The sequence below is a fragment of the Dasypus novemcinctus genome, chromosome 4 (genome assembly GCF_030445035.2).
Source record: "Dasypus novemcinctus isolate mDasNov1 chromosome 4, mDasNov1.1.hap2, whole genome shotgun sequence".
Taxonomy (NCBI): domain Eukaryota; kingdom Metazoa; phylum Chordata; class Mammalia; order Cingulata; family Dasypodidae; genus Dasypus; species Dasypus novemcinctus.
The window spans coordinates 168,392,211-168,413,580 of NC_080676.1; the positions used below are offsets into that span (position 1 = coordinate 168,392,211).

A 21,370-nucleotide genomic window follows, 5' to 3' on the forward strand; every position below is an offset into this window, starting at 1 on the left:
CAGAGGAGAGAACTTAGTTTTGATGCTGGAGCCCAGAGAGAGATGAGCCATTTGTCTGATAGTTTACAGCTGACCTTGTGAAGAGACCAGAGCAGTTGAGCCCAAAAAGAAATGAGCCCTGGGAAGGGAGACAAGCCCTGTGCCAGCCCACAGCTGAGATCAGAAGGAGCTGGGCCCCGGAGCCTTGAGAGGGAAGAGGCAGGCTGAGCCCTCGCAGGCGTCGCCCGCCATCTTGCTTCAGCACGTGGCGGGAGACTTGGTGGGAACTGACCTTGAGTTGGACTCTCCAGGGCCGGCCTTGTAACTGTAAGCTTCTATGCCAAATACGTACCCTGTATAAAAGCCAACAGATTCTGGTACTTTTGCATCAGCACCCCTTTGGCTCACTAATACAGTCATGGTTACTTTTTCTTTTTATTCCCCCCTCTGCCCGGTGGCTCCCTTGTCTGTTTTCTTGTTGTTTTTGCTCAGTGTTTGCTTGGTTTTCTTTTTTGTTCTGTTGCTGTTTTGTTTTTGCTCGTTGTCTGCCCGTTTTTTCTTTAGGAGGTAGCAGGACCTGAACCTGGGAATCTGCCGTGTAGAAGGCAGGTACTCAGCTGCCTGAGCCACATCTGCTTCCTGCTCATTTGCATTTGCTGGTTGTTTTGCTCATTGTTTTTGCTCAGTGTCTGCTTGTTGTTTTGCTTGATGTCTGTCTTCTTTAAGAGGCCCTGGGAACCGCACTCAGGCCCTCCCGTGTGGGAGGCAGGCACTCAGCAGCTTGAGGCACCTCTGCTACCAATCATGGTTGTTCTAAAGCTCCATTATATGGATTCCCTGCGTATGTCTTACTATCATCTATTGTTTCTGATCATTTTTAGTCCTAGTTTCTTCCTCTATAATGCCCAGTTATTTCTGATCAAGTGCCAGGCACTGTGTATATGGTGATTTGTGACTGTGTGACATTTCTTCCTCTATGAAGGAATTAAATTTGCTTCTGGGAGGCAGATGGGATAGGGACACATGCAACCCAAGGCTGCTTTCATCCATATGTGGAGAGATTTGTAACTGGCTCCAGTCTCTGCGAAGGCTGCTCCAGTTTACTCTTTTTTCCAAGGTGTGGCCCTTCCAAGTCCCAACAGTCAACTTGGGATGTTTTCCAGGGCTGCTCTTCCTTGCAAACTCCCAGCCCTGTGAAGCTTTGGAAGCTCTGTGTTGCTTGGCTACTTTGTTGTTGCTTTTGAAATTGGCAGACACCTACAGGGGAAAGTTGGCCACAAAGTTTTTTTACTTCTTTGTTAGTTCTCTGATTTTTTAAAATCTTTGCAACTTTTCTAAATTCTCTCATTACAGAGCAGGTCTGAGTCCTCTGATCTGCCATTTCCATAATTGGAATTCCTGCATGTGTGTGTGTGCATAATTTCAGTGTAATACAGAATTTTCCATGATGTATTAAAAACTTTAAGGAGATGAAAGAATGTAATATTTATAAGACTTAACATTTAGAAAGTTTGATTTTAATCATAAATGAATGAGGCAGTAAGCATTCAGATCCTGCTATGGAAATACAGTTAGAGTGTACTCGTCAATATTGAGCATAAATAATTTGAACTCTGGAGACCAGGTTCTGCTTTTGGGTTTTATGCTTGTATATTTGAGACCCTTCTTGGTTAGGGAACTCTAAGACTTGGGAAACAAAAGCTCCTGCTGCTCACAGTGAATGTAAGAATCACCCTATCAGCACATGGCGCCACCAAACAAAATACGCGCTTTACTGATTTCCTTTACCTTTTGCCCCACATTCACAGTTTCATAGCCTGCCTGTTTTCTTTGTGGTGGTCTGTCTTGAAGTTTCACAGTTTTCCAGCGTGGAAACCTGTGTGCCTCCTGCCCCTCCTTATTGCTACCTCCTCATTCTCTTTCCATTCTGTGATAGTCTGAATCTTTTGTGGATCTCAGACAATTATGTTCTTAAATTGGACCGTTCCTGTGGGTGTGGGAACCTTTGATTGGGTTGGATTCAGTTGAGAGCCATTTGATTGGATTGCCTCGGGTGTAGCCCAGGGTACGTTGCGGTTGTGTTGCTGGCCTTTGTAAACTGGAGAGAGGAGGCTGCAGAAGGAGGAACGTTGAGAAGCTGAGAGAGAAGGTCCTGGAGCCAGAAGCTGAACTCAGTAGAACACAGAAGCTGGAGGAGCCCCTGAAGCAAGAAGCTGAAAGCACATGATTTTTGTTCCTGAATTACTCCATTACTGCTTTTTTTGTGTTTGCTTTTTTAATAATGACCCATTTTGATGCCTTCCTTCTTCCCCTTTCTTTATATTTTAAAGTTATATTGTTAGTGATTACCTTTTAAACACAGTGACCGTCTTAAACTAATAACAAACCAGCTCAACAAGTACCAGTCTAGTTTCAGTAGTATCCAAACTCTCCTATCTATCCCTGTCCCCTGCCTTTATATTGGTATCATTGCAGATTACATCTTTATACATTGTCCATTAATAAAGATTTAAAATGTTACTTTACACATTTGCCTGTTAAGTTATATGAGGCGGATAAAGCAGTTACAGACTGAAAGTGTAATAATACAGGATTTTGTATGTTATCTATTTCATTTATCTTTGTAGTTATCTGTAGTTTCATTTATCAGTGTAGTCACCTTTACCAGTTGTTTTACTTTGCTAAAAGCTGCTGGGAGCAATATACCAGAAATGGGTAGGCTTTCGTAATGTCACTTTATTACGATAAACGCTTACAGTTCTGGGTTGCCAGTACCTGGGACCTGGAGCGAAGTCATGACGTTGCAGTTTTGCAGTCTGTTGACTGCCTGGTGTAGTCCTGAGGCGTGCAGCCGGGCCCGAGGGGTGGCCGAGGGGTGGCCGACACACGCCTGGGCAGGGAGGCGCCGGCAGCCCAGGCTGAGGACAGACATGTGAAGACCAGAGAAGCAACTGTGTTGATAAAGTCAGGGCATTTTCTTGGAGAGGATGCAATATAGAGCCCACGAGCCCTGTGATTACCGAGACTCCTTTGATGTAATATAAAGTTTCGGTTAACCACGGTGGCCACTTCTAGTGTTAAGGAAAGGAGTGCTTGGATAAAGGCATTGCATGCTGTTGAGAAGGAGCGGGCATGGCTTTGACGGAATACTTGGAGTGACTTCGTAACGAGAAGGCCCACATGGTAATTGCGGTTGAGTCAGCGTTGGTTCTTTCTATTCACACATTCACATTTTGGATTTCTTATCAGTTGGAAAGAATTGGCCTACAATAGAAAGTAGGAAGATTTGCTACCCTTATTAAAATTTTCCAGTGCTGTGAAGTTTTAAAACTACATAACGCAACAGTGTCATCTAGTGGTGAAGTGGTAGAAAGACGTTGTCAAGGAGTAATGAAATTAATGACCCTTATGTAGGGAAAACGAAGCCTATCTTGAAATCCACTGGCCTGATGTGAATATTTAGGTTAATCTTTTAAGAACTTTTTTTTAAACCAAGGAAGCTATTTAAAATGAGAGTTTTTAATTCATGTTTTATTGGTCATTTGACGAAGTAAGGCAGACTTTTAGTAATCAAACATGTCAAGATTTTAGAGCCTTTTAGAATGGACTTAATTTGCCTATAGTGCCCATATTGGGCCCTAATTCCTTGGTGTTTCTCTGTACATTTCAAGATATTAATCACTTTTGTCCTACATGATATAGGCTAGACCTCAATGTCTTTAGAGACTTTCAGTTGCAGCTGAGATCTCTGGAAAATTCCTTGCAGCATTCCCTAGAATGGGATTCCAAAGTGGTGGGGTTAGGTTATTCTTTTCTCAACTGCCTGATAAAGTATCCCGTTTTTGCCAAGACACCCCAAGGTCTACCATTTTTACTGTGCTGTGTCTAGGTAGAATTTATATCCCAGTTTATCTGTTTTATTGACAGATGTACAGCTTTATTTTGGCCATGAATGTACAATTAAAATAAAATTTATTTTTTATTGAAAGCACATTGTGCTTATTGGTCCTGAAAATTATGTGACTTTTGCTTTTATTGTTTATAGTGTGTTTTTATTAGTTGTGCTTTAAACTCTTAAGATTATTGACTATATTTAGGTCAAAATATATAATATCTATCTCATTTTAAGAAGTGGTTTAAATATTTAAATTATCCAGTAAATCATGTCCCTGTTAAGGTTATTCAACCAAATCCCTCTCTGAGCAGTTGAGTCCTTTCCTATGGAAGCAGTGTTACTGCTGTTTTCTAACTGCGCAGAAGAATAATGTATCTGATGTTTATAGGACCCACATGGATGTCAGTTCCTGTCTTTCAAAATAAATGTATCTTACTGTTAAAAAAAAATAAAATGCTTACAGCTTTGAGGCCATGGAAGTGTCCAAATCAAGGCATCATCAGAAGGTGCTGTCTCACCAATTTGTGGCTCTGGGTAGTCAGGCACACGGTGGATCATCTAAAGATGCTTTCCCTCGAGCTCAGCTGTGGGTGATGAGGCACATGGTAGGGTATAATGGTGGCTCTGCTGGTTTCCACCTTCTCCAGGCTCCTTTCCAAGCTCAGGCACATGGCAGGGTCCACTCATCTCTTCCCTCTGCCTTGTTGCTAGTTCTGCTTCAACTGCTCCATCTGTGGCTTATTTCTCCCCCACAGTCCTCTCTGAGTGCCTCCGTACCTTTTCTCTGACTCTGCAGCTTTTTTCTCTGTGTCTGTAGCTTTTATAAAAGATTCCAGTAAGAGCACTAAGATCCATCCTGGATCTGGCAGTCTAATCAGAGGCCTTTAATGAAGAGATCTATTCAAAAGGTCCCATCTACAGTGGGTTGATCGGGATGGGTTTGCTTTAAGAACAGGATTTTCTGGGCCCCACAAAAGTTCAAATGAGCACACCAGTGTTCTTTATATCTTCTTATGGCTTCATATTATTGTTGAGTGTCCTTTTATTTCAACCTGAAAGACTCCCTTTAACATTTCCAATAGGGCAGTTCTGGTAATGAACTCTTTCATCATTTGTTTATCTAAGAATATCTTCATTTCTCCCTCATTTTAAAACATAATTTTGCCAGATAAAAAGTTTTATTCTTTGAGGATTTTAAATACTCCATCCCACTGTCTTCTGACCTCCATGGTTTCCGATGAGAAATCTGTTGTTTATATTATCAGGGAATGCCTTGTATGCGACAAGTTGCTTCTCTCTTGCTGCTTTCAAACTTCTCTCTTTTTCTTTGGATTTTGACAATTTCACTATAGTGCATCTCAGTGTAGACTTGTAGAATCTATTCTGCATGGGGTTTGTCAAGCTTCCTGGATGTGTATATCATGTCTTTCATCTGATTTGGGACGTTTTCAGCCATTGTGTCTTCAAATATGGTTTCCGCTCTCTTTGGCTCTCGTTCTGGGGCTCTCATGATGTGTATGTTGGTATGCTTGCTGGTGTCCCACAGCTCCTTCAGGTCTGTTCCCTTTTCATTATTTTTTTCTTTCTGCTTCTCACCCTTGATATTTCAGTTGTCTTGTCTTCAAGTTCTTCTGCCTATTCAAATCTGCTCTTGAATCTGTTCAATGAAATTTTTGTTTCAACTAGTGTATTTTGCAACTTCAAAGTTTTTTTTCCCCCATATAATTTATATATCTTTTTGGTTGTTGTTGTTCAGACATTGTTTTCCTAATTTCATTTAGTTCTTTGTATATGGATTCCTTTAGTTCATTGGATATATTTAAGACAGTTGATTTAAAGTTTTTGGCTAACAGTTTTAATGCATGCGCTTCCTTGGGATGGTTTCTGGCAAATTCTTTCTTTTTCTTCTTCTGTGAATGGGCTATATTTTCCTGTTCTTCATGTGTTTTGTGATTTTTTTTGTTGAGAACTGGACATTCTGAGTATTATGTTGTTTTAAATCTGGAAACTTAGTTCTCCAGTTCTTCTGCAAATGCTCGGTTTTATTTTGGTTTTGTTGTTTTTGACTCCTGGGGCCATTATTTATGACTTTTCCAAGCTATTTTTGCTCCTAAACAGGGACTAGAGAGAGAGAAGATGAAATAGAGGTACTGCTTCGTTCAGACTTCTCTGCTTTTCCAGAGGGTGTTGGAACAGTGGCCACCCTCAGTTGATCCGCAGTAGCTGACCGGCTCGCACGCCACCACCCCTGGGGTCTGGGAGGTCTGTGTCGTTATTGCCTGCTGCGGCACCAGCCAGCTGCACCAAAAGCCCAAGCCGCAGACCCCACACCTTGGCTGGGGCATGATGACTGCTAGTGCTGCACGGAGAGTGAAATTCACCTGTGTTTACTGCAGTTTACCAGCCTCTTCATCAGGCTCTTTCTTGGATGCTGCAAAGCATTCCGCTGGACTCCAGAGTTTCAGAATAGTTGAATCAGAGCGTCCTGCCAGTTCAGTAGTTTTGGCGGAGGGGCTGGTGCTTGCAGCTTCGTAGTCTGCCATCATCCTGTAATCCTGCAGGGGTGTGTGTATGTGATTTTAAAAATTATTTAATTGACTATTTTCTTTGTACAGGTTCACAAATTTTAGCACATATAGATTCATGTTACCACAACAAAAAATCAAGATATAGAACAGCTGTTACCCAAAACACTCCCTTCTGCTATCTGTTTTCAGTCACCTTGTCCTCCTCCTCTAAACCCCTGGCAACCAGAATCTGTTCTCCATTCCTATCATTTGCCTTTTCAAGAATTTCATGTAAATGAAATCAAATAGTATGTAACCTTTGAGACTAGCTTCTTTCACTTTGAATAATTCCTTTGTGATTCATCCACATTGTTGCATGTATCAATTCCTTTTTTTCCCCTCAGTACTGTTCCATGCTATGGATATGCCACAGTCTGTTTAGACTTTTCATTTGTTGAAGAATATCTAGTGGTTTCCTTTTTTAAGCAAAATTATGAATAAAACTTCGATAAATCTTATATACAGGTTTTTGTGTAAAAATAACTTTATTTCCAGGGTAGATAATGACGTGTGGGATTGCTAGGTTATATGGAGAGTGTATGTTAAACACTAAAAAACTGCCAAACTCTTTTCCAGAGTGCCTGTACCGTTTTGCATACCCACTAGCAAAATTGTAAGAGTTCAGTTTGCTCCACATCTGTTACAGATTGCAGGAAACATATCATTGAGCCACAAAAGATGGTTCTCAGTCCTTGAAGTCTAATGGAATTTGCCCTCTGGGCTTCAGCCATGCTTAGCACCTAGGATCCTTTTTTCCTTCTAGTTTCTCCCTTCTGGAATGGGAGTGTCACTTCTGTGCTTGCCCTACCATTAAATTTTGGAAGCAGGTAAATTGTTTTACAGTTTCACAGGACCGCAGATGGAGAGGACTTTGCCCCAGGGTAAACCGTAACTCCTGTAGGCGAGACTTGGACTTGGAGTTAACACTGGATGACTTAAGGACTGGGGAGCGGAGCGTCGGTCATACTGTAGTAGGGTGGACTCTTGACCCAGGAGGACTGGTCTCCTCATAAGAGGAGGGACTTCGGAAGAGCAAGGAGAATGCCCTGGATCGCTGGCCCGCGCCCGCCGGGAGCTGGACCAGGCCTGGAGCGGGCCTTCCCCGTGGCCTGGAGGACTCCTCACTCCTTGGTCTCAGGCTTCTGGACCCAGAGCTGTGCGGTAATAATTCCCTGTCGGCCTAAGCCATCCAGTTTGTGGCACTCTGTTGTGGCACCCTAGGAAACCAGGACAGTATCCTTTTTATATTTGATTTTGTCTTTTTTTAATTTTTTTATTTTAGGCATTCTAATAGGTGTATAGTGGTAGCTCATCATGGTTTTAATCTGCATTTCCCTAAGGGAAGGAAAATAAAAGCAGAAATCAATGAAATTGAAATGAGGAATAAAATGAGTAAATCAATGAAACTAAAACCTGGCTTCTTGAAAAGATCAATGAAAGTGATAAACCTCTTAAAGGGTGTGGCCATGAAAAAAATAAAGAAGACACAAAAACCAAGATCAGGGATAGATCCCACAGACACGACAGTCAGAGGATAATAAGGGAGTACTGTGAACAACTCTGCACATAATTTGACCACTTAGGTGAAATGGGCCAACTCTCAAAAAGTGCAAACTATCCAGACTCATCCAGATGAAGCAGATAACCTAAATAGTCCTATTACTATTAAAGATATTTAATTTGCTTTAAAACCGCTTAGAAAACATTTTAGTCTCCAGGCTCAGATTTCATTGGCAAATTTATCAAGAATTTGAAGAAAAAATATCAGGTTTAATGGAGAAAAATCATCTTTCTTTTAATAAAATCTTTATGTATTTTAAATTTTTACTTTGAAATAATTTTGGATGCATAAAAAGGTATAAAAATAGTATACGGAGTTCATGTGTACTTTTCATACAGTATCCACCAATAACATGTTTGTAATGATAGCATCTTGTGAAAAAACTATCTTCCATATACTTTTAAATTTAGATGGTCATTAATTTCTTTCAGCAATGTCTTGTATTTTTTCATTGTATAAGTCTTTCACCTCCTGCATTAAATTTATTCCTAGTTGTGTTTTTTAGATGCTATTGTGAATGAAATCATTTTCTTGATTTCCTTTTTTTTTTTTAAGATTTATTTTTAATTAATTTTTTATTTATTTCTCTCCACTGCCCCGCCCCACAGTTGTCTGCTCTCTCTGTCCGTTCGCTGTGTGTTCTTCTGTGGCCACTTATATTCTTGCCAGTGGCACTGGGAATCTGTGTCTCTTTTTGTTGTGTCACCTTGCCGCATCAGCTCTCTGTGTGTGCGGCGGCATTCCTGGGCAGGCTGTGCATTTTTCATGTGGGGCGGCTCTCCTTGCGGGGCGCACTCCTTGCGTGTGGGGCTCCCCTATGTGGGGGACACCCTGTGTGGCAAGCACTCCTTGCATGCAGCTGCACTGCGCGTGGGCCAGCTCCCCACCCATGTGAGGGGGCCCGGGGTTTGAACCCTGGACCTCCCGTGTGGTAGGCGGACGCTCTATCCGTTGGGCCACGTCCACTTCCCTGTTTGTCTCTTTAATGTTTACATATTATTCTCTGGTGGAGTGTAATGAACCTAGGAGTCAACAGAAACTTGGATTCAAATCTCTTTTCTACTAGCTTACTTAGCTTTGTGTCCAAATTTCGTATTGGAACTGTCTTGTTTGCTGAAGGGTCGGAAGCATTGCATTCTGTGGCATGTGGAGTTAGCGCCAGTCAAGTTGGAGACATAAAAGTACAGCAACCAGTTATACATGAAAATGTGTATTCCCAGGCTTCTCAGAGCAAATATGACGAAATGCGTAGGGTTAACGGTGTGAGCTTATTTGCTTACAGTTTTGAGCCTGGGAAAATGCCCATGTCAGGGCGTCACCAAGGCAGTGCTTTGCTCCTGAAGGCTGGTGTCTAGCGACGCTGGGCTCCTCTGTCCACGGCAAGGCACGGGCGGCGCCTGCTGACCCCTCCCTTCTCTTCTGGGTTTCATTGGTTTCAGCTTCTTGCCTTGGGGCTTTCTTTCTGAATTTTGTTCTCTTTTTATAAAGGACTCCAATAATGGGACTGTGACCTATTGTGACTGAGGTGGGACACACCTTAACTGAAGTAATCTCATTAATGGATTCACACCCACAGGAATGGATTATATTTAAGAACATTTTTTTCTGTGGTACATACAGCTTTTAACCACCACATTCCACTGTCTGGACCCCCAGAAGATCTGTTCTTTCTAGATGCAAAATACGTTGATTCTGTCACAATTCCCAGAATCCTTCAGTCATTTCAGAGACAAGGCTCAGTAAAAACTCTCATCAAAATTGGTTGAGTGTGGTCTGCTTGGGGCATGATTCCTCTCTGTGGACCTGTAAAACCTAGAGAACAAGTGTTCTGCTTCTACTACTGGAAGGAGGGACAAGCACAAACCTTTCCATTCCAGTTGGGAGAAACTGGAAGGACTGCAGAGGTCTTGAGTCCCAAACAGTCTGAAACCCTGAAGGGCTGCTCCGTCAGGTTTGGAGGTCTGCGATGGTCTGTGGGAGGTGGTCTGTCCTGCAGCCTGACGTGGCCGCAGCCCCGCCTCTCTGTGCACCTGTCCAGCAGCCTCGCTGTTCTGGCACATGGGTCTTCACCTCTCCAGGCATTGGGGTGGCAGCCAGACTCTGCAAATCCTGGGGCACAGGATCCACCCGCCGCGAGCAGTGGGGTGGCAGCCACACTCTCGGAATTCCCAGGGAGCAGTGGGCAAGGGTCTCTGCAGTCCCCTGTGAGCGGGCTCTGCCCTCTGAGCAGTGGGTGGTAGCACTCTTCCTGACTTACAGGGTGGAAGGCCTGCCCTCTTCAGCACTCTCCTCTCCACACAGGTGAGGGACGCTCTCTTGGCCTGAGAAGATGTCTTTGGCCCAGATCTCAGCGTCCATGATTTTACCCTTGAAATGATTTTTTGGTCAATGTGTTCCTTTTCTTTCCCTTTTAGGTCAGGCTGGCAGTGGTTCCATTCATACAAATTTCCCAAAAAAACCTATCGATTTCACAAATAATTTTCCACAAATCCTTCCCGGGTAATTGCATTTTCAATCCTGACTTCCACAGAAATTGCCGATTGGTTCCATGTTCAGTTAAACCCACACATGGAGCACTGTTCTCTGGGAACTCGCTTTCTGGAAGTTCAGAATTTTACAAACCACCTGTATCAGTCACCGCTCTCTAGCGAAACAGAACTAACAGGAATGATATCTGTAGATAGTATGAGATTTTATAAAATTTTCTCTCTGAGTACTGAAATCATTTTCCCTTTTAAGCCCTTCAGCTGACTGGATGAGACATCACTCAGTGCTGACAGCAAGCTCCTTAGTTGATTGTAGCTGTAACCAGCAAGCTGTTTAATCAATGTACTGATGTGGAGTGCCGTGCCACGCAGGGGTGCCCCCACATAGGGGAGCCCCACACGCAAGCCTCAAGCCCAGTTTCAAAGCTGTTTGTATGTTTTTTGTGTTTGCAATAGTGACACCTACTCTTCTGGTACCAAAATCTGTTTTAGTTTCCTACGCTGCTAAAGAAAATACCATGAAATGGGTCAGGTTGAACAATGGGAATTTATTCGCTCACAGTTTTGAGGCACGGAAAATATCCAGTGAAGGCATCATCAAAGTGAAGCTTTTTTCCTGAAGATCGGGCTGCCAGCGATCCTTGTCTCCTGTCACGTGGCAAGGCACACGGCAGTGCCTGCTGGTGTCTCCCTTCTCTTTGGGTTTTGTTGATTTTAGCTTCTTGCTTCTGTGGCTTTTTTGCCTCTCTGTCTGAATTTCATTCTCTTATAATGGGCTACAGTAAAATGGGATTAAGATTCAGCTTTAACTGAATCTTAACTGAAGTAGCCTCATAAATAGATTACTTACAAGGGTTCACACCCACAGGGATAGATTAGATTTAAGAACATTGGTTCTGTTCATTCGGTTCAGGCAAAAAAATCACACGTTTTTTGGGATATCATGGGCATTAAACAGGAGTTAGTGTGTTTCATGTTTCAGTGCTATTTGGGTACATTTATCATCTAAACATTCATTTGAAATGAAATCAAAAGAAGGAACTATTTCTAAGGAAATGAAAACTTAGTTTTTTAAATATCCTGGAAAATGGACTGCTCTGCTTTTAAATAAAAGTTTATCTGTTTTAGTTCAGCAATATTTAGTTTTCATTTAAATTTGTCTTAATTATTGTCATCTATTCCAGAGGAAGCATAACTTCTAAGTACATACTGCTTTAAAAATGTGTACCTCAAAGTTGTGCACACATTGGAATTAATTATTTTCCCCCTTCGCCGCCTCCTGCCCTGCTCTTTTGCTGTCTTTGCTGTCTTCTTTTCTCTTGCCCACAGAGGCGCTCGCACCGGCCCTGGCTTGCCGCACGGGCACCCTTTCTGTCTTCTTTCTCACCAGAAAGCCCTAGGGATTGAATGCAGGTCCTCCCGTGTGGCAGGCGGAAGCTCTGTCGCTTGGGCCACGTCCGCTTCCCCACGTTAACAGTTTTACGGTAGCCTTGTACAGTCTCACCCTGGAGCCTGCGAGGAGGCTGCTGTGGCTCCGAGCCTCCTGGGCTTGGGTGGCTCTGGCATCTGCCAGTGGCTGGTGGGGAAGAGGATGGTCCACCCCAGGGGCCCTGGTCACATCCAGACTAAGGTGAGGCCGTTGCTTCATGGGTGCATTGATGACGACAGCGCAGTGCTCAGTAAAGAAAACAGCCAGTCCTGTGAGATTTTGCAGAACCTACTCAAGTAAAAGGTGCAGTAAACACAGTAAAATAGTTGCCTGTGGTGGTGGGTATGGAGAGTAAGAATAAGGTGGGGCAAGGGGAATAAATGAATAGGATGGGCATAAAGCAGGTGAAAGCTTCCAAGGGCGTGTGGGGCTGAATAAGGTATTTTTGTGTCAGAGGCTCTGGACTGCTTCGGTTCCGGGGGGAGCTCTGACGTTCAGAGCAGCTGGAGCAGGGGGCCAGGACTTCTCAGCACCTACCCAGTGACTTTGGAGAGAGTTAAATGAGGTGTCAGACAGTCAGAGGTTTTGGTCTTGAAAACAGCTTATTGCCTTTTTTCCGTACTAGGCAGCTTTGAATCAACGCTTCTTGCCTTGTGTGTTGATTCCTGTTGTCAGTACCGCTCTGTTTATTTGGGTGGAGTGGGGAGGCAGTGCTTCCTGAGCACTGCAAGTATCTTACTGAAGGCCCTTTACCTAGAGAACAAATAGTGACATGAACGGAGACGTGTTCCTAGTACAAAGTCTTCAGAACATCAGAGACCACTGTTAGCACTTTCGTTTCTGTCTAGGACAATAAATAGTGCTCTTAGATTGAGATGTGTGTCCGTGAAGACCTATTCCTAGGTGGTTTAACTCATTTTTTGGCTGTTTTTCTTGGTTATAGTTTTTGAAAACAGCAGCCCTTTTCTGAATCCTCCTGCAGAGACACCCTTCTGCCGGCAAGGGCTCCTTTCCCGTGGGTCTCTTAGACCAGCGCTTCTGCAGCTTGGTCGTGCACAGGAATCAACGTGGAATCTCGCTAAAATTCAGATTCCAATTCTCTTGGTCTAGGGCATGGTCTTAGAGTCTGCATTTCTGGCAAGGTCCCAGGGAATTATTACAACTTTAAAAAATGTAAGTATAATTTACATACAGTCATATTTATGCTTTTTGGTGTATAATTCCATGAGTTTTTGACAAACTCATGTAGTTGTGTAACCACCACCGGTCAAAATATAAAAATAATTTTATCACCCCATAATTCCCTTGGTCGCCTTTGTAGTCAGTCTGTTCCCTTACTCTCTGCTTTCTGTCCCTCTAGTTTTGTCTTTTTCCAGAATGTCATGTAAAGTGTAGCTTCTCTTACTTAGCATAACACATAGGAGATCTGTCCAAATTGTTGCATGTATCAATAGTTCATTCTTTTTATGGCTGAATAGTATTCTGTTGTATAGATGTATTATAGTTTGTTTATCCAGTTACTAGTTGAAAGACATTAGCATGTGTTCCAGTTTCTTGCAGTTTTGAATTGATTTTATTAGAGAAGTTGTGAGTTTACAGAACGATCTTGCATACCACACAGAATTCCCTGCATAGTCCTCCCACCAACATCTTGCATTGTTGTGGAACATTTGTTACAGATGATGAAAGAACATTGTCAAAATATTACTAACTGTAATCCAGATTTTACATTTGGTGTATTTTCCCCACAAACCACTCTATTATTACACTTATGCTTTAGTATTGTATATTTGTTAGAGTTCATGAGAGAACACTCTCATATCTGTCCTGTTTGCCATAACCCATCACCTACCACATGGTTCACCGTGTCATACCCTCCATGCTTTGAACAGTCCACCCAAAGTGTGCACCCAGCGGCTCTTACTTTCATCACAGAATTGTGCTGACAGCACCTCAGTCAATTTTGGAATGTTTTCATTATTGCAAAAGGAAAAATCCCATGCCCCCTCATACCCCCTTTTGTTGAGTCTTACTATCGATAGAATATTTTCTTTGCCATTGCTGCAAAAATATTACAGTATTACTGCTAACTATAGTCCATAAGTTACCTTAGTTGTATTTTCCCATGTATCATTAGTTTTTTTTTTTAAGTACTGGGGATTGAGCACCGAGCCACATCTGCTCTCCTGAGGTCTTTTTTTGTATGTGTGTTTTTGTTCCGTTTTGTTTTTAGGAGGCACCAGGGATCTAACCTGGGACCTCCCACTTAGGAAGCAGTTGCTTAACTGCCTGAGCCACATCCGCTCCCCTATCATCATATTTTTTAACACCATGTAGTAGAAGAGAATGCTTGTATTTATACTATTAACTACAATCCTCATCCACCACCAAAATCACTGTTATATAGCCCCTAGATTATCCTTTAGCTTCCTTTCAAATGATATTTATGACCCTAGACTACTCCTTCAACCCCAGTCACGTTTATAGATCAGCAGTGTTAGTTCTACTCTATAATGTGTTATGATCAACTCTACCCATTTCCACATTTGCAGTCAACCTTATTAAAAATTCTACATACGCTAAGCATCAGCTCTCCCTTCTCAACTCATTTTCTATCTCCTAGTAACCACCTATCTCTGGTTTACTTAGAACTAATACTCATCGTATTAGTTCATATTAGTGAGACCATACAACATTTGTCCTTTTGTGTCTAATTTCACTCAACATAATATCCTCAAGGTTCATACATGTTGTTCTGTGCATCCCAAATTTATTTCTTCTTACAGTTGAATAGTATTCCATCCTGTGAACGTACCATTTTGTTTATCCGTTCATCAGTTAATGGCCACTTGGGTTTCCGTCTTTTAGCCATTGGAATAATGCTGCCATGAACATCAGTCTCAAATGTCTGTTTGCGTCCCTGATTTCAGTTCTTCTGAATATATCCATAGTAGCAGGATTGCCAGGTGGTTCAGCAGTTCTGTATTTAGCTTCCTAAAATATGCCCAACTGTCTTCCACAGAGGCTGCACTGGTTCTGCATTCCCAGCCAGAGGTGAGGGGGTGTTCCTGTTTTTCCACATGCTCTCCAGTTCAGTTGGGTTTCTTTGTTTTGTTTTGTTTTTTAGTACTAGCTATTCTTTAAGGCATGAAATGATATCTCATTGTAGTTTTGATCTGCATTTCCTTAATAGCTAGTGATGTTGAGCATCCTTTCTTATACTTTTGGCCATTGGTTTTTCCTCTGGAAAAATGTCTCTTTAAGTCTTAGGACCATTTTGTAATTAGGTTGCTTATTTTTATCATTGACTTGTTTTATCTCTTTATATAACCCCTATCAAATATGTGGTTTATAAATATTTCTCCCATTGGGTAGGCTGCCTTTACACCTTCTTGATAGTTAATTTTGAGGAGGTCCCATTTATTTATTTTTTTCTTCAGTTGCTTGTGTTTTGGGTATAAGGTTTAAGAAACTGTCACCCACCACAAGATATCGAAGATATTTCCCTATATTTTCCTCTGGGAGTTTTATGGTTATATCTTTCATATTTAGAGCCTTGATCCATTTTGAGTTAATTCCTTTTTAAAGATTTATTTATCCCCCCTATCCCCACCCTGCCCCATTGTCTACTCTCTCTGTCCATTCGCTGTGTGTTCTTCTGTGTCTGCTTGTCTTCTCTTTAGGCGGCCCTGGGAACTGATCTTGGGACCTTCTGGAGTGGAAGAGAGGTGCTTATTCTCTTGTGCCACCTCAGCTCCCTGGTCTACTGTGTCTCTTATTCTCTCTCCTCAGTGTCTCTTTTTGTTGCATCATCTTGCTGTGCCAGCTTTCCATGTGGGACAGCACTCCTGTGGGGCAGCACTCCTGCTTGGGGCAGTACTCTGCACAGTCCAGCACTCTGTGTGGACCAGCTTGCCACACAGGCCAGCTTTCCTTTACCAGGAGGCACTGGGCATCGAACACTGGGCCTCCTGAATGGTACAGGGGAGCCCAATTGCTTAAGCACCATCATTTCCCTGAGTTAATTTTTGTATAAGCATGAAATAGGGGTCCTTTTTCTTTCTTTGGGATATAGATATCCAGTTCTCGGAGTACTCAATTGTTGAATAGACTGTTCTGACCCAGGTGGGAGAATTTGACAACCTTGTCAAAAATCACTTGACTATAAGGGTCTATTTCTGAATTCACAATTCAGTTTCGTTGATCAATATGTCTTATCTTTATGCTAGCTGCATGCCTTTTTTTTTTTATCACTGTAGCTAAGTAATATGCCTAATTTTTAAAAGATTTTATTTATTTTACTTTATTTATTCCTCCTCCCGCCCCTTGGTGTTTGTGCTTGTTGTCTGCTCTTAGCTTTTTGTGGTGGTGCGGGCCAACTTGCCTTCACCAGGAGGCCCTGGGAATCAAACCTGGGGCCTCCCATGTGGTAGACGGGAGCCCAGTCGCTTGAGCCACACCCGCTTCGCAGTAATGTGCCTTAAAGTCATGTAGTGAGAGTCCTCCAACTTCATTCTTCTTTTTAAATAAATATTTGGCTATTTGGGGCCCCTTACCCTTCTAAATAAGTTCGATAATTGGCTTTTCCATTTCTGCAAAAAAGGCTGTTGGAATTTTTATTGGAATTGCATTAAATCTGTAAATCAATTTTGGGTAGAATTCACATCTTTATAATATTGCAGTCTTCAATCTGTGAACACAGAATGTCTTTACATTTGTTAAGGTCATCTTGGATTTTTTTAAACAATATTCACAGTTTTCTGAATCTGGTCCTTAAATGGAGTTTATTTCTGACTTCCTCCTCAAATTACTGATCAATAGCATATTGAAACGCTACTGATTTTCACATATTAATTTTGTAGCCCGCCAATTTGCTGAACTCGTTTATTAGTTCTAATAACTTAGTTGTGGATTTTTCAGGATTTTCTAGGTATAAGATCATATCAGCAAATAGCAAGATTTTTACTTCCTTTCCTATTTGGGTGTCTTTTATTTGTTTTTCTTAATTGCTCTAGCTAGAACTTCTAACATAATATTGAATAATAATGGTAACAGTGGGCATCCTTGTCTTGTTCTGATCTCTGTGGGAAAGCTTTCAGTCTTTTACCATTGAGTACAATGTTAGCAATGGGTTTTTCATAAATGTACTTTATTATGTTGAGAAAATCTCCTTCTATTCCTATCTTTTGGAGAGTTTTTATCAAAAAAGGATGCTGTATTTTGTCAAATGCCTTTTTTTAGTCAATTCAGATGATTATATTGTATTTCTTCTTCAGTTTATTAATGTGGTGTGTTACTCTCATTGATTTTACTATGTTGAACCACACTTGCATACCTGGGATAACCTACTTCGGGATTTTTCTGAGTAGATTGAGGAACTGTATGAACGGACAGGTTCCCACTGAACTGAGAGGAATACATCAGACCAAAGAACGACTCAGACGAGTCCAGCTTGGAGAGTAAATGAGTATTATGGGGCATATGTTGGTCCTTGTCCTCCGTGGCTGCAGGAGAGATGACAGGTCCAAGAGTAGATGACTCTTTGATTGTGGTTGCTGTGTGCAAGTGAGGCATGAGCATAACTCTAAGAGAATGTAGCACTTTACTGAAGATGAAAGGTATATATGTTTAATGATGTTTATCAAGGAATGCAGGGGTCTGTGTGACTTCTACAGAATGCTTCTTTTTTCTTCCCTTTTTTCCAAGTTTTATGGTAGATGATATTTAAAGATAACTTATATTTTTAGTGTGCTTTATGTTCAGTAACTTAACTTTAAAACTCAGATGAATAAGTTTAAAAATTTGTTTCACTTGATTCTATTGAAATTTTAATTACCTAGTACTTTACTTAACCAAGTTATACATTAGGTTATGTGTAGCAGTTTAATATAGTTACGAATTCCAAAAATAGATATTGGATTATGTTTGTAATCTGGTCTGTACCTGGGCGAGATTAAGTTATGACTGGGGCTTTGACTGGGCCATGTCAGTAGGGCGTTGAGTCCCCGCCCCTTGGTGGGTGGTGACTCAAAGATAAAAGGCATGGTGAAGGACAGAGGAGGAGTTTTGAGCTGGAGCCCTGGAAATGAACACACAGGAGAACACAGAGGAATAGAGATGACTCCTTACATACAGCAGAAGCCCCTGGGAGAGAGACGAGCAGTTTGCCTGACAGTCTGCAGCTGGCCTTGTGGAGAGAGCACAGCAGCTGAGCCCAGAAAGAGAGAAACCAGGAGACCTGAACTCTTGGCAACGTATACACTTTGGTGAGGGAAGTATCTTAGGCTTTACTGCCTGGTAACTGTACGCTCCTACCCCAAATAAATACCCTTTATAAAAGCCAGCAGATTTCTGGTACTTTGCATCAGCACCCCTTTGGCTGACTAATACAATCAGTTTCAGTTAAAAAATAATAATCCACCACAAAGATAAACTTTGTATACAGGGATGATTTATGTACACAATTGTAATACCTTCCTCATATTCTGAGTTTACAACTATATAAGTTAACTATTGTGTATCCAAGAAAAGTTTACTATGTATTTAAAAGAAAATACTTTTTTTTACACTTTATAATCAAATTTTGTTGAGAAATACAGAGCAAAAAACTTGGCAAAATTTGTTTTTGGTAATAGACGATGCAATAATGAATCCAAATGGAATATATTACCAATGTGTAAAGCTTCTCACTTCTAAACAAACACACACAGTTACATATTTTTAAAATGTTTCGATTCCAAATTGTGCAGAATAAATATTTTGCTGTAAATAAAGAGGACAAATTTCCAAATATGTCTTGATAGCTAGCTGACAGCTTTTAAAAACAATTATAGGGAAGCGGCTGTGGCTCAGTCAGTTGGGCTGCGTCTGCCATATGGGAGGCCCTGGGTTCGCGTCCTGGGTCCTCCTCGTGAAGGCAGGCTCGCCCGCATTCTGTGGAGCGCCACCCGGCCCGCAAGTGCCTCAGAGAGCCAACTCAGCAAGGTGATGCAACAGAAAAGGGAGACAAGCAAAAAACACAGAGGAGTGTGCAGCAAATGGACACCGAGAGCAGGCAGCAAGCAAGCTGCAAGGGGGGAGGGGAAATAAAATAAATACAGACAGAAGAACGCACAGCGAGTGGACACAGAAAGCAAACAGCATGCAGAAAGTCACAAGGGGGGATATTAAAAAAACCCAAAAAAGAACAAGTATAGCCAACTAACAGTTTCTAAAACATGTATATATGTTTGCACTGAAAGATCCCTGCTAAAAGTCAACTGTATTTAAATGGGTTTTACTGAAGTTGGATGTTCATGATATTAGAAATCTTTTTAAAAGTGAATACAGGGAAGTGGATGTGGCTCAACCACTTGGGTGCCTGCCTACCACATGGGAGGTCCTCGGTTAGGGTCCTGGTGCCTTCTAGAAGAAGATGAGCAGGCACCGCAACTGGCCTCAACAAACTAGACGCTGCTCCCTGCTGCAGTGAGCTAGACGCCGCCCCCACCGCAAGCAGATGCCACAACCAGAAGACACCACAGCCTGCAGGGAACAGGTGTGGCGCCATCCGTTGGGCACTCGCCTCCCACGCGGGAGGTCCCGGGTTCGGTTACGGGTGCCTCCTGGAGAAGGCGAGCAAACAAGGAGCAGACCGATGACAGAACCATCAGGGGGAGAGAGGGGGTACATAAAAAAATCTTTTTTTAAAAAGTGAGTACAATAGGGCTACAACAATAATATTGCTGTTAATAAAAATTACAGAAGAGATTATTGCTGTACTTTTCCCCATAAGTGCTATCAAACTTTGTTCAAATTGTTCAACTCCAAATTACTTTTCTTCTTACTGAATTTCATTGTTTCACATATCTCTCAAGCTTTTGATTCAGCAGAGAATGAGTCTTAAAAATCTATTCTGTAAGAATTCAAGGTATTTAAATGTGTAGCTTCACTTTATACTACCATGTTTTACCCTTCTTGTTTTCCAAACACATAAAAACAATATTCATTTTTTTCTCAAAAATGAGAAAAGGTGTCCACATTAAAAAAATAAAGCCTACAAAAAGTTTCAGAGCTAAAGGTTATTCATATGACCACAAAGTGATCTCCTACTAGTCCAAAGTCCAAAACATGTAAATGAAGTCCATGACTGTGTCTAGTTTTCTTTTCAATGGAGTACTTCATTTATCGAGGTGAAATCACGTTATTTTAGTTCTTGGTTATGTTGCATAAATAAATCTAAGATGAGAGAAAAGTATATACCCAGATGTGGATGCAGGTTACTTCCAGGCAAAGAGGAACCCAGAATGCTTCTTCGATTCCCATCAACAAAGCAGATGTCCCTATTGTTTACCCAACTAGGGAAAGGACAGATAGTTACAGTTTTACTGACTTTCAAACATTTGTTTCCTGCAGCATATTTTAGGACTAGCTGAATCTAATTTACAGTTTAAGGAAAGGACAGTAAGAGTTGGGAATTCTAAGTTACCTATGCCACAATTGTGGTGTATAGTTCTTTTAATTTGCTTTTTTATGATTAGCGAGTTAATTGTTGAGGATTCTTACATCTATATTCATCAGAAAAATTGGTCTGTCATTTTCTTTTTTTTTTTTTTTAAGATATCAGGGCTGGGGTTTGAACCTGGGACCTCATGTGGGAAGCCGGTGCTCAACCAGTGAGCCACATCAGCTCTCCTGAGTTGGTTTTTCCATTTGTTTGTTGTTTCTTGTCTTCAGGAGGCACTTGGAACTGAACCCAGAACCTCTCATGTTGGAAGCAGGCACTCAACTGCTTGAACCATATCTGTTCCCATTTTCTTTTTTCTTAGTGTCTTTATCTGGCTTTGGTATTAGGGTGATGTTGGTTTTGTAGAATGAGTTGGGTAGCGCTCCCTTCTGTTCAGTTTTTTGGAAGAGTTTGAGCAAAACTGGTCTTGAATCTTCTTTGAATGATGGGTAGAATTCATCTGTGAAGACATCTGTCCTGGGCTTTCATTTTTGGGACGTTTTTGTTGACTGTTTCAGTCTCTTGTATTGGTTTATTGAGGTCTTCTATTTCTTCTAGGGTCAGTGTAGGTTGTTTGTATATTTCTAGGTTTCTAGGGATTTGTCCATCTCATCTATGTTGTCTAATTTGGTGGATATAGTTGTTTATGGTATCATCTTATCTCTTTTATCTCTGTTTGGTCAAGTAGTAATGTCTCCCCTCTCATTTCTGATTTTATTTGTATCTTCTCTCTTTTCCTTTTCTTTTTTGTCATTCTGGCTAATTGTTTCTTGATTTTGTTGATCTTTTCAAAGAACCAAATTTGGATTTTGTTGATTTTCCCTTGTTTTGTTGTCATTATTGTTCTCCATTTCATTTATTTCTGCTCTAATTTTTGTTATTTCTTTCCTTCTGCTTGGTTTGGGATTAGTTTGCAGTTCTTTTTCTAGTTCCTCCAGGTGTGCAGTTAGGTCTTTGCTTTTAGTTCT

At 41.4% G+C, this 21,370-nt stretch overlaps 1 protein-coding gene across 1 annotated transcript in view; it reads left to right on the plus strand.

The window, feature by feature from the left end:
• Positions 1 to 21,370, plus strand: part of DIP2A (disco interacting protein 2 homolog A) — a 181,332-nt gene that overhangs the window by 18,304 nt on the left and 141,658 nt on the right.